General features: G+C 52.2%; 1 protein-coding gene across 6 annotated transcripts in view; it reads left to right on the top strand.

Annotated features, from left to right (window-relative positions):
* DLGAP2 (DLG associated protein 2) overlaps positions 1 to 13,632 on the top strand; it is a 442,191-nt gene that overhangs the window by 384,894 nt on the left and 43,665 nt on the right. The gene's annotated exons all lie outside the window — the stretch shown is intronic.

Genomic DNA, 13,632 nt, shown 5'->3' on the forward strand with positions numbered 1-13,632 from the left:
TTTGTATATTTAGGTACATTATTGATAAGTTTCACTAATTTCCAAAATACAGAGAAAACTGGGAAATGGGCTATTTGTGTGATTGTGGCAGTATGACCCAGCCACAGCAGTCACATTGGTGGCACATCTGGTCCTAGCACCTAAGCTGGGTGACCGTGGGAAGGGCTGCCTCATTCTTGGGCTTTCAGCGTCACTTGTCCTGCGTGAAGGTCACCGGCAGGGTGAGGTGAGGCGGCCACATGGTGCTTTGCTGATGTCGCACACACAACTGCTCACTGTGACACTCGTCAGATGGTGACAATGCCAAAGAGGCGCCTGGCACACGCAGTGATGAGGCAAATGCTGCTGTGCCTTTTCTGGTACGTCCGCCACGTGTGTCGCCACCGTGCGGATCAAACATGAAAGTTTTCAGTCGCAGCCAGATCTTACATTTAACAAACATCAACCACGTCTTTATTACCGAGGTCAATTAAACTCCACAGCGATTATGTTGGCAATGCCAGACGGGAAGTGGGGTGAGGCAGACACCCCTCTCTGTCGGTGCATCCATGCATCCAGTGTGCTCGGGGGAAGGCTGGTTACCACCATGCCAAAGCCCCACCCTGCCGAAGGTCACACACTCGTCAGAGGAAATGGGGAACAGGTGTGTGAGGAAGAGCATGGGGAGCAGGCACCATGGGAAGCTGTGCTGGGGACAGAGCAGCAGTGGGAGCCAGAGCCCGGCACCTGAGCCCCGGCCCCGCAGTTACGGGCTGGGCCAGACCACAGCCTCCCCACCTTTTATTCAGGGCACTCGGAGACACGCGTGAGAGCTACCAACTACCCGAAACCGCCTGAGCAACAGCTGCATTTAGCAGGTCGGGGCTCACAAGCCGCTGACGCCCACCCCACCCCCCATGGTTTTGGCTTCTGAGCCCCTGGTTGGTGGCCACTAACGTCACCTCTCGTTGTGGATGATTGCGCTTATTCCGTGATCGTACACACTAAACACAGACCATGAAAAAGGAAAGCAAACAGCGTTTCAGCCATGAGCAGGAATCAGGTATTTGTAAGAATTATGCATTTTATTTTCAAGGTCACCCCATGGGCTCACTCCCTGGCATCCTGTCTCCCCAGCCCTGCGTTCTTCTCACAGATTGGCAGTTATATCCCCTCTCAGCATTAGACTGCCTCTCGTCTCCTCCTGTCCCCTCCTCATCCCCTCCTGTCCCCTCCTCATCCCCTCCTGTCCCTTCCTCATCCCTTCCTGTCCCCTCCTCATCCCCTCCTGTCCCCTCCTCATCCCCTCCTGTCCCTTCCTCATCCCTTCCTGTCCCCTCCTCATCCCCTCCTCCTCTCCTGCTCCTCTCAGGGGCTGGCCCGTGAACTTGAGCTTACCACCAGCACTGACAGTGTTCGGAAGATGGTGTTGGTTTAGAGCCTCAAAACCCACGTAGTAAACACAGTAAACGTTCCCTCAAAAGCCCAACAGTGATGAAGAGGCCAGGCCACTCGACAGCGTAATCTAAATATTGACAACCCTTCAGTGTCCAAGCGTGAAAGTCAAGCTGGAGTCCCCAGATGGTTTCCAGCACCAGAACACATATCGCTACGCAAGCCTGAGCAATCGGAGGCGCAGAAATGAAGCACGCTGCCTCACCGCTGGCCTCCACACTCCACCGCCGTCCACTTTACCTGCAGAGATCTCCAACAGCCGGGCATTCTTCTCATTCCGTAATTTATCACTGTGTCATCAGCAAAGTTGGGGCTATGCTAAATTCCACTTACACGTGTGCACATTATTACTCTTTTCTCCCGAACCTCACACTGCAGTGGAGATGGTGAAGTGGGGAGATGGCGAAGTGCCCTGAGACCTGGCCTGACAGCCATGTCCACGGGATGCTCTGTTCATGTGCAAAGTCCACAAAACTCCCATCTAAGTCACTCTTTAGCGCTAATGCATTCAAGTTTCTGTTAAAAAATAAATTATGTTAGCGGTAATTACATCAATTAAGTTACTGTTATTGCTTCTTTAGCATCTTAGAACATCTTATATTTGTGTAGAATTTTCTAGATTGCAGTGTAATTTCATTTATTCTCATTTTAAATGACATCACAGAAGCTCAGCTGTTTCCTCCGGGAAGTTAGAACCATGCCTGTGTTATGGAACCAACCCCTGACTGAGAGAAATGAGGTTCTGACGGTCACCCAACTGACCAGGGGCTTGAAATGAAAATAGTTGTTTTAATCGCATGCCAGTGAAAGTGCTTCTCCTGAGAGCAACAGGCGCAGGGTCCAGGGGACCAGGGTGATGCAGTTCCCCAGACTTGAGATCTGTACCCAACCCTGCTGAACTTGCCGTTTCCTGCACACACCGCCCTCTCCAACACGCCCGTGCTCACGCTCGTGCTTCAGTACCCAGCCAGCCACCTCCCTCTGGGAGCCCGCCTGCAGTGCAGCTTCCCTTCAGCATTCTTATGTGCTCTGCTTACCTCTGCCACATGCTCGCTTGCTTTCCCCAGGAGCCTGCACACCCTCTGCGGCCAAGACGTGCCGTATTTACCATTGCCACCACGTCTTCACTGCACAGCATGTCACTGTGCTGCAGACACACTGAGTAAGTAAAACTAACTTCTTGTGACTCACCGCTCAGGGATTGTCACTAATCAACATAAGAAGCGAATTACTACGAAGGGAAGGGAACCAGTAAAATCATCGTTAAGGATTCTAAAAATAAAGGTCATCAATGTAAAAGATGTGTGTAAAGCTGACTCAGTACCCCAATTCCTTAATCTCTTATATTAGTCAAAAGAGGACCGGAATGCTAGCCTCCTTGAAAATATCACACGCCTTAAATGTCATTACTCAGGTATAGGCAGCCATATGCTTCCATGGAGACAGTGTCCCTGTACATGGGTTCCCACTGCCACCTCTGGGCTGGTGACCAAATCTCTCATGGCAGCTGGAGGCCCCCGGGGGCAGTTCTGTACGGTTTTGGTGACGCTGTTGGCAGCCCCAAGTGCGTATATCTGCAGCTCTGATGAGCCCATCCGCCCGGACTCCCAAGTAGCTGAAAGCGTCTCATCAGAGGAGCACCATCGGGACGGAAGGCAGGGACCCAGGAGACCCATCGCAGAGCAGTCCCACTGTGTGCATGACAGATTCAGCAGGCGTCTGTAACAATTCCACTGAGACTGTCCCATTGCTCCTCTCCCTGAACATGTGACTGCCCACTGAGGAGCAGCTTACGAATCTAACGTGGGTCATGGTTGCCGCCTCCCTGTGCTGGCAGAGACGCCTCGCCAACCCTCACCTCTAGACACCACTCAGCTTGCTTCAGGAAGCACAGTGCTCAGATTACTGTCGTGGAGCCGCTCAGCAGGAGAAATAACTGGCTGCAGCAGCCTGTCAGTGTGCGGGTGTCGGGTGACGCTGGAGAGCCCTGCACGGGCCAGAATTCATTTATTTATTCTCCCAGTAAATACACGTTAAGGACTTTATGGACTGAGAGTTTAAGTAAGATAATTATCAGTTAATTAAATGAATAAATAAATTCACAGATTGCCAGGACATTAACTAGGCACCTAAAATTAAATAGTTAATTAAAAATTACAGAAATCATTCTCAGACAGAAAAAAGTGAGGTTTTGCTGAACTAAATTGCTTTTGAAATAACCATTTTCATTAGGATAAAAATGTTTTTAAAATCTCTTGTTGAGAAATTTGGTGAAATGTATCAAAAACATATTAATTCCACTCCTGGAATCCTAAGGAAGTAGCCAGATTTCAGTAAAAACTTTAACCAAGAAGGAAAATAGAACTCCTAGAAGTTTCCAATTTTTCACTATTGTTTGTAGTAAAGAATTAGAAACATTAAATATTTGTTAATAAAGTAGGTGATATATTCACTTACCAAAATAAAAATGTTTACGGGCCAGCCCGGTGGCTCAAGCGGTTAGAGTTCCGAAGGCTGCTGGTTCGATTCCCACATGGGCCAGTGGGCTCTCAAACACAAGGTTGCCAGTTCAATTCCTCGACTCCCACAAGGGATGGTGGGCTGTGCCCCCTGCAACTAGCAACAGCAACTGGACCTGGAGCTGAGCTGCGCCCTCCACAACTAAGACTGAAAGGACAATGACTTGACTTGGAAAAAAGTCCTGGAAGTACACACTGTTCTCTAATAATGTCCTGTTCCCCTTCCCCAATAAAATCTTTTTTTAAAAAAACAACTGTCTTTAAAAAGAAAAAAGTTTACAAAGAATTTGCATAGTAAAATATGGTTACAGTATTACATTTATAAAATAGTTTCTGTCTACCATGAGAGCTCAGCATTGGAATATTCACGGCAAAGCTGGGAAGGTCACGAGGTGGGCAGAATTCTAAAATGACCTCTGATGCCCTCTCCTTAGTAATTCCCTTCCCTCCAGTAAATATGTTGTGACACCCCTCCTGCAGTCATGTTACATTGAATCGGGGTGGGGGGCGGGGCCTGACCTAGTCACGTGATCTCTCGGAGCAGAGACTTGGAGCAGAGTTTACTCCCGCTGGGGTCAGAAGGGGAAGCAGAGCTTGACTCAGGAAGAGGATTTGATGGGCTCGAAGATGGACCGTCCCCACAGAAAGGACCCGAACAGGGCTTCTGGGAGCTGAGAAATGCCGGTCAACATCTAGTGAGGAAAGGGAACCTCCGTCCCACAGACACAAGGGACTGGGGTCCTGCCAATACCTGCATGAGCATGGAAGTGGATGCTTGTTTAGTCTGCTGTCGTCATGATATCCGTCTGCCATGAACAGGAACTGGTCATGCCGGACCTCACCGGTGACCCTCCAGTTCTAATGTGAGCTAACACGGGTGCCGCTGTAAGCTGCTGAATTTGTGGTCACCTCTTATGCCGTGTACACCGTATAGCCAGGGTTCTGCAGAGAAATAGGGTGTGGGTGTGGGTATGTGTGCGTCCACGTATATACAGTTGACTCTTGATCACCAGGCGTTAGAGGCATTGACCCTTCACACAGTCAAAAATAAATCTTCTCTCCTATATGGCCGTCGGAGAGAAGATCTATCTGAAGGACTTGGCTCACGCGTTTGTGGGGCTACAAGTTTGGATCCTGCAGGGCCGATGGCAAAGCAGAGTTGATACAGCAGCTCAAGTCCAAAGCCAGTCTGCAGACAGAATCTCTTTTCCTCAAGGTCAGTCTTTACTCCTAAGACCTTCAACGGATTGGATGAGGCCCACCCATAATATGGAGGGAAATCTGCTTTACTCAAAGTCCACCAAAACAAATGTGGACTAATACACGCCTGAAAATGATACCTTACAGCACCATTTAAACTGTTGTTTGACAAATACCTGAGCACCATAGTCTAGCCAAGTTCACATAAAATTAACCATCATACACAGCAGTAGAAAACAAATACAGGAAGGCAACCAAATATTAAGAATGGTTATCTCTGGGTGGCTGAATTTTATTTTCTTTTAAATATTTTCCAATTTTTTCCAAAAGCATACATTGGTGTTAAAATAAGAAAAGATGAAAAATCAGTTTCATTGTCTTCTAAGGCCCCCTAGTAACCCATAAGTGCTGTTTTCCTGGTACTAATACTTCATTTTAAAGCAAATTGACCTTGTGTTGTAAAGTTACCAGAGTAATACATTTATGCTCAGCAGCTTTATTAGGCTTCTCAGCTGTTAGTGGAATTATAATTTCATGTGTATTTTAAAGCTACAGAAGTGAAATGTATTCCAAGGAGTATTTGCACATTTTGTGTGCACAAGGCTCACTCTAAGTGAGACACACAGTAGAACACCTGTAGAAATACATGTCCCTGGGAGTGGTGGGGTCTGTTGTTACTACAGGGGACCCCTGTTCCTTGGTGAAGTGAAAGGAACGCGCACTCGATTTATTACTAATCTAGAAGCCTCTGAAACCACTTCCACCTCCAACATCACTATTTATATTTGGGGGGATAGCATCTGTATAGTTCCCTAGGGGCTGCCTCCTAGAGACTGAATGTACATATCCCCCCAAAATTCATAGTTGAATCCTGACCCCGGTGACGGTGTCAGGAGGTGGAAATTGTGGGAGGTGGTGGGGTCCTCGTGATGGGATTAGTGCCCTGTAAGGAGAGACCCCGAGAGACCACTGTCCCTGCTGCCACGTGAGGACACAGCGAGAAGACGGCTTTCTTGGATTTGACCTTGGACTTCCCAGTGTTCACACTGTGAGAAATAAATGTCTGTTGTCCTTAAGCCCCCAGCCTGTGCATTCTGTTACAACGGCCCACACGAAATAGCGCCGTAATAGAGCACCGCAAACTGAGGCTTAAAACAATAGAGCTGCATCCTCTCCCAGAAGTGCAAAGCCCAGAAGTGCAACGTCAAGGTGTCAGCAGGCCGTGCTCCCTCCAGGTCCTGTAAGCGATGCTCCTTCCTGCCTCTTCCAGCTTTTGGTGGCCCAGCTGCTCCCGGGCCTGTGACCGTGACCCTCCAATATCTGCCTCCATATTCCCATCGCCTTCTCATCTTACAGAGACACCGTCCATACTGGATTAAGGCGCCTACAGCTGCAGCGACAGTCTCTCCAAAGAAGTTCACACACATCCCGAGGGGCTGGGGCTCCAGCATGTCTGGGGGGCACACAATTCTCCCCATGACAGAGACAGTTACCATCGCTTCGCCAAGAGAATAAAGTGATGCAAAACAGCACGGATGTGTGTCAGCGACTTCCAACGGTGACTGTGAAAGGTGTTCGGCCCCTGTGTCACTTTCTCTACTAGAAGCTTGAACCAAACGTGTCGTAATTCTTCTCTCAGTGGATGACCATGGTCGATTTCCTCCATATTTGTCTAAAGTCAACTTATTTAGTCATTAGTTGTGCTTCATTATGAAAACAGACAACTTTATCTAAAACAAAGAGAAATTTAGATTCCACATGGACGTTAGCTTTCATTTCATAACCAACTGAGTTTATAAGCATTCTTCCAAGAAACTTAGCTGCCAAACTCTACCATCTTCGCTCAGAATTGAACTCCCATCCACTCTGCTCTGTGTCCTGGTCTGCACACTCCTTCTGCCCAAACAGCCACCGACATTCCCGATCCCCCGTGGGGGAGGGCTCCGCTGTCAGTGTTGGAACTACACGTCTCTACCCCTTCACACCAGGCGTTAAGCCATCCCAGAAGCCACTTATGAGGTCATGATTCTAGTCTCGGGATACTTAAAACCCTCATGAAATGGGGATGGAAATAGGAAGACATCTCATACGTTCTCGCTGTGTGTGCTGGGAGCCTCCCTCGCAACCCTGCAGTGGTGGGCACACTAAGGCTGCCCGGGCTTGTCCGTAAGGGACAGGCACTTAGCACCGACCAGGCAGCCTTGATTCTTCTCAAACTTCCGCCTGGTACTGGGTTCAAAGACTTTTCTTCCCTTCCTTCTGTGAGGTCTAGGCACGCAGTGCTGGGTGCTTAGAGGGGAAAGGAGGGCAGGGCGTGGGGCCCCGTCCCACAGAGAGTGCCTCCCGGTGCTGGCTCCTGCGCTGGGGGGGGAGGAAGGGGGAGGAGAGAGGAGCTCCCCATGGGGCTGGGGGGACTCAGCTGCTTGTCAGTCCGTCTCCCAGGGCTGGCCCGTTGACCCGTGCGTCCTTCAGCTCTTTTGAGCATCCTGAGCCTGTTCTCCTTCCTTTCTTCCCTGGCATGGGGCAGACGACTCAGTTTCCCTCTTCCTACCTACCTCAGCTGTGTCACACCCACAGTCTCTTCAGATGTCCTGTTGGGCATCTTTCTCTGGGAGCTGTAAGGGTCCAGTGACCCCCGAGTGTCTGCTCGGGCTTTGGGGACCGGCTCTCCTGCTGCCTCCTCTGTGTCCCTGTGTCACGCCCCAACAGCACCCTGGCTCTTCTGGAAGGTGAGAGAGCGTCCTGGTCCCCAGCAGAAGGAGGCTGTGTACTCGCTTTGTCAGTATCTGTTGTTGGTTCTGGAGCTTGTGTTTCTGCTTCTACATAAACAAATCTAAGCAAACTAAAAAGTTGTGTTACGAGCTGGAAGTGTACAGAGGTCACAGACTGGGCAACTGGCCCACCCTGGGGCAGCTGCAGAACTGGGTGGAGGGGACGGTGGCCCGCAAGTGGTCTGGGAGTCCAGCATGCGTCCTCCAGGGGCGTCCTGTGGCACTTTCCCACTGGTGCCTGCTGGCTGAATACTGCAAACGTTTGCTGTAAACATTACACAGCGAACCGCACGTCCCTTTGTGTGCACTCGCTGGCTGCTCCCTCGTCACACCTCTGGCCGTTCCCAGCGGCCTCCAGTCCAGTGCACATGTCGGAGCTTCCCCACAACACACGCCCTCGTCCGCTGCTTCTTGTCACCCTCAGTTGGTTAAGTGAAGACAGATTTCCACTCTGGTGAGCTTTGAATGATCTCCTGGGCTGTGTTTCCTTGTGCATCTATTGGCCTGACACACCATCGCTTCTCTCTCCCAGACCCCGCGTCTGCTCTGTCAGCCCAGCTGTGCCCACTCAGGAGGCTCCCTGAAACACGGACTTGGTCACATGGCACTTCGGTCTCAGGACCCTCTGTCCTGTGGTCTCAGGCACCCCGCATGATGTGAGCAGGAAGGGCCCTTCAGCATCCTCTGGGCCTAATAGCCTCGGGCATCCCCGCAGGGCCCGTTTCGTCACAGGGTGACTTCTGACCATGGGACAATTTTCCATTTTCCCAGACATTTAGTGTAGAAATTCTTATATTTGCCTCCCATGTTTTTCTCTACTTCCTGGTGAAGCTATGACCTCAAGTGCAAGGGCCACGTGTGTGCATTCCGTTTTACTATCCCACAGTACCTGTCACGCAGGGGACGCCAGTACACATGACGAGGCCACGAGGCCGCCCTCTGCGACCTCCCACAGGGCACAACCACCTGTTGCTGCAGTTGCACACAGTGGTCATACAGGGATTCTCTCCAGTCCCCGCAGGAGGTGGGTTTTACTGTGTTGGTCCTTTCGTTTGCATCATGCTTTATTCGGGCGTTCAGCGCGTTCAGTGTGTGTTGCGAAACACGGCCACAGCCAGAGAATTCTCTTTCTTCTCAAGTAGCACGCTCTTCTTACTTTATAGGAGGTAGGTAATCAAATACTTACGCTATAAGATCCGCAGTCAAAAAATATGAGGGAGTGAAGATGGAAACAAGTTTAATTGCCGGAGTGGTGTTTAATTTCAAGTGCCAGCTGAGAAAATGACTGCCGAAATGTGGCTTTTCCAGGACAGACTGGGGTGTGTTTCCTGGCACAGGCCTGGCTCCGGTGCACAGCAGGCGCTCGCCCACCTTCCACTGGCCTCGCCCAGCACCTGTCACCTGAGTCCCTCGAGGGCCGAGGGCATGCCCCCGCCACCCTGACACAGAGTCCGCCGGCGAGGAACTGGGCGGAGTCCTTGCTAACAGTCTGTTTCTACTCCAGCTTTGTGTTGGGCTAATATTTTCTTCCGATTTTTTGCTGAAGGTCATGCAGAGCACTGGGGAATTCCAAGTGGATGAGCAGGTTTCTGATTAGATTGATTTGACTGGGTGGACACTGAGTGTGTCGGGAGAGGCAGGTGACATGGGGGAATGCATCGGTGGCGTGGGGTGGACCGGCTGGGTGGGACCCTGCAGATGGAAGGGAGAGAATGGAACGAGATTCGGTGGGTGTGTCAAATCCCCACAGGGAGCACGAGCCCAAAGCATGTGACGTGGGTGACACTGGCGTGTAATTCGATGACGGGACACAGGAGGAGCAGGGGTACGGGTGCCGAGCCCAGCTGTGGCACAAGGTGCTGCAATGGCTGGCGGGACTCCCTGCCACAGTCCTGGTGACCAGACCGGGGCCGCCTGTGGGCACGTGGCCATGGCAAGTGAGTGGCAGTGATAAGTAGCATGTCCAGGGCCAACAGCTAACGGCCAGTATGAGACCCTCCGCACTCCCGCTCCCTCCGCCATGTGACCAATAATTTCTGGGTGGGGACAACTCTGTCAGCCTGAGTCCCAGAGTGAAAACAGAATTGATCAGCGTCCCGGGTGGGTCTCAGTGGACACGTGGCAGTGAGTGAAAACAAACCTTTTGTTCTCCGGAGCCACTATTCCGCTGGTTTTGTTGCTGTGGCACCACACGGCCTGTCCTGGTGGACACAAGCGGAGGCCTGTGATGGGAAGTCCTTGCGAGAAGAGCCAGCGAATGGTGCCAGTGAGGGGATGCGCAGGGCAGAGGGGGGCGCAGAGAGAAGCAGGGGTGCTGCTGCGGTGAGCAGACCAGGAAGGCAGGAGCACACGTCTCATCACAGCCCGTGGCCAAAAGTGCTCACGCTGCGGCAAACAGATGCTGTGGGCACACACATGGCCAGTGACTGTGTGGACTCAGGCTGATTCTCCAGGACACGGGGACCCTGCTGTCGCTGCGTTATCACTCGCTGATACTGCACATGTAAACCCTAACCCCTCAGAGGCAGGGTGTGCATGGGGGTGGCGGGTGGCGTGGGGCGAGAGCTCACGGTTTGAAATAGTGTGGTCAGGTGGTGTCCGTGTGAAGGGGACATCTGGGTACAGGGAACTGGCTGTGTGGCATTCTGCAAGGGGGGAGCTGAGGGCCAGACACCAAGGACAGAACAGGCCTCAGAGTTCCAGGACCACGGAGCACCCAGAACAGAGAAAGCCTGGGGTGAAAAGCGTCCAGTGTGTGGGGTGATGGGCCTGGGGCCACGTCCCTGCATATCAGGGCCTTACCTCTGAAGCACAGAGGGAGCCCAGCGGTTTGACAGGCGAGTGAAGTAATCTAATTCATATTTTAATGTGTCAAAGAAAAAGTTATTCGTGACGCTGGTTAGATGCTTTCTTCTTGGGCATCTAACCTTTGCGTGTGCCTGGTGCCAACACTCGTGCTTGTTGGTCAGTAAATGCCAGTAGAACGGGTGGGTGAACCGGCGGTTGGTTAGTGGTGACAGGCTCACCAGACGCATGAGGCTCTGGTAACACAGGGCCTGGGATGTGTCTGCTGTCACCAGGAACCTCAGTGGTGGCCTGTCACTGGCCAGCAGTGTCACTCTGTCCTTGTTTGTTACGCGGCTCCAGCATGAGTGGCTTTTCAGGGACCGTGCAACCCATTTCCTGATTCAGCCCTCCCTGATGTCCTGGCCTGGGGGGACCACGACCGCCCTGGGCACGGCAGCATTAAGAATTATGTTCTTCGTGTGTGGCCGCGTCCCCCAGACAAGGATGAGAGCAGACACCGTCTGCCCAGCTTCCTGTGCTGTGTCCCCCACTGAGACAGCCGTTTCCCGTCTTCCTGACTGACTGTCTGAGGCCTGGGCCGGGCCAGGACAAGGAGGCTTGGAAGCCGGCCTGCCTGTTCCCTCCGCTTCTCTGGGCAGGAAGTTGCGGTCAGTATTGGCTGAGATCCAGTACAAACAATCAAGGGCAGTTGCCTCACTGAGAAGTGCCCTGGTCCTGCCCCCTCTCCCCCCGCCCCCCCCAACCCCCCCAGAGCACAGAGCATCTCCGGCTTGCCTGTCGTCCGGGCCCCACAGCTGTCGGCACAAGCAGTGCCGAGGCGTCTAGACAGGACCACCCCTGCTGGACAGGTGCTGTAGGCTCCACACCCGGCCAGTCCTGCAGGAAGCACGGCTATACCGGGGCCCAGCTGGCACTGTGGGCCTCCCAGCACCCAGGAGTGTCTGTTACGTGGAGGTGAATGGACAGCAGTCGGGATTCTCTACAAGGCCCCTCCGCGGGCCTCCTGGCCCTCCATTCACGTCCATCTGCATGTCTCGCAGTGTCTGACCCACAGATCGCCTGCCGCTAATGTGCCTGAACGTTTATGAAAATGTGAGGTGGGGGCTGGCCCCACCTCTCGGTCCATCTCTGGGCATGTGGCCCAGGGCCAGCACCACCCTCAGGCACCAGGGGGACTTGACACAGGTGAGCGTTTGAGAAACCAGTGAAGGGATGTTTTCCTGTTACCTCGACACTAGCCATTAAATATAAGCCGACAACTGTGAGGAATTTTTATAAAGAGAAGAGCTGTTCACGTGGTTAAAACGAATCTCAGACATTGAAGAAGGCACAGATGTAAACGATAACGAAAGGATCCTGGCAGAAGAGCAGTGGCTGTGAGTCAGCCGTGGGAATGGGCCCCGAGCTCAGCACCTGCCAGCGCTGCTGAAGGTGGGAATGGGGGCCCTTACCTTCAGGGCCCCTGTGCTGCAGACCGGTGGTGCCCTGTGACCTCCCGTGCCCTCTGACCTCATGTGCCCTGTGACCTCCTCTGCCCCGAGCGACAGTAGCTGTGGGCACAAAGCACCGATGGTCCTGAGCCTCACCAACTCCATGTTCAAAGGCATCGCTCACTGGACCCTCAGAACCACCCTGAAGTACACAGGGCAGGTACGACCCTCACTGCTTTCCTAGTCAGAAGGAAGAAAGTTGGGGTCAAATGTGAGTGACTTTTTCAGCTTCATACATGGAGGCTGGGCAGAACCAAAGTTCAAGCTCCAAACCCGTGTCTTCTGCCTTCAAATGCTCTGCCGCTCCTTAGGGGGTGAACAGTTAAGGGGAAGCTGGTAGAAATACTTCATTTGCATTTCTGTCACCATTCATGTTGTTGGTGACCCGTAGTCCTTTCAGCGGATAGGGCATCGCGTCCTGGAGAAGCAAGGCAGTTTCCACGTTCTGAGTTTTGTTCACAGCTACAAGCGGATGACAGAAGGATTTCTCCCAGATGCACACACTGGGGTTTTATTGAGAACAGCCATGCTTTTGGCATCAGCTTTAGAAACTTTCCCCATCCTTGTTTGCCTAACATGGCCCTTCCGGACAAGATTTTTTCATTCCGCAATTCAAGACTTCTGTGCCTTGCTCGTCCCTCCCTGCAAAGTGTGGCCCCGGCTGACAGCATTCTGTGTCCTGAGGGAGAAAATGGAGCCTGAGGCCACCGAGTCAGTGGAGGCGCTGGACGGGGCTGGCAGCAATCTGTTCCGGAAACAGCCATCGCACAGCTGTGCCTGCGTCTAGCTTCAGTTCTCGCACAGCTTTAACAGTCCATGTAAATGCAGGTAGGCCCTGTGCTGTGTCCCGTGCCCTGGGACCTTGGGCGCTGTCACCTCCCAGTGAGGCTTTTCTTAGCTTTATGAAACGAGGCAAATCTTGTCACTCCTCAGAGGATCGTGAGCAGCACAGAGTGAGACAAACACGCCCAAGGTGCTGTGTGAAGAGTCGGCACCACACCCCTCACTCTCCTCCTGGGGGAGCACAAGAGGCCGTGAACCCAGGCAGCAGCGGGACCTCAGCTGGTTTTGGAAACTTCCTTCCAAATCTACGTTGTGAACATTTCCCTTCAATCTACCAGTGACATAAAACTAAACATAGTATTTTCATGTCTGATTTCTGACAGCTTTGTTAAGACTGTCTGTGTACCATGCAGTCCGTCCATTTGACATATGCAACTCAGTGGCTTCTAGAATATTCTCAGAGTTGTGACCAATTTTACAACGTTTTTTCCCCACCAAAATGAAACCCCAGGCCCACTGGCAGGCACCCCACATTCAGCCAGCTCCCCACACCCTTGGGACCCACTGGTCTGCTCTGTGTGTCTGGATTTGCCAGTTCTGGACGTTTCGTGCAGAGCGTTGGGCACC

Source organism: Rhinolophus sinicus, linkage group LG04 (assembly GCF_036562045.2).
Source record: "Rhinolophus sinicus isolate RSC01 linkage group LG04, ASM3656204v1, whole genome shotgun sequence".
Classification (NCBI taxonomy): domain Eukaryota; kingdom Metazoa; phylum Chordata; class Mammalia; order Chiroptera; family Rhinolophidae; genus Rhinolophus; species Rhinolophus sinicus.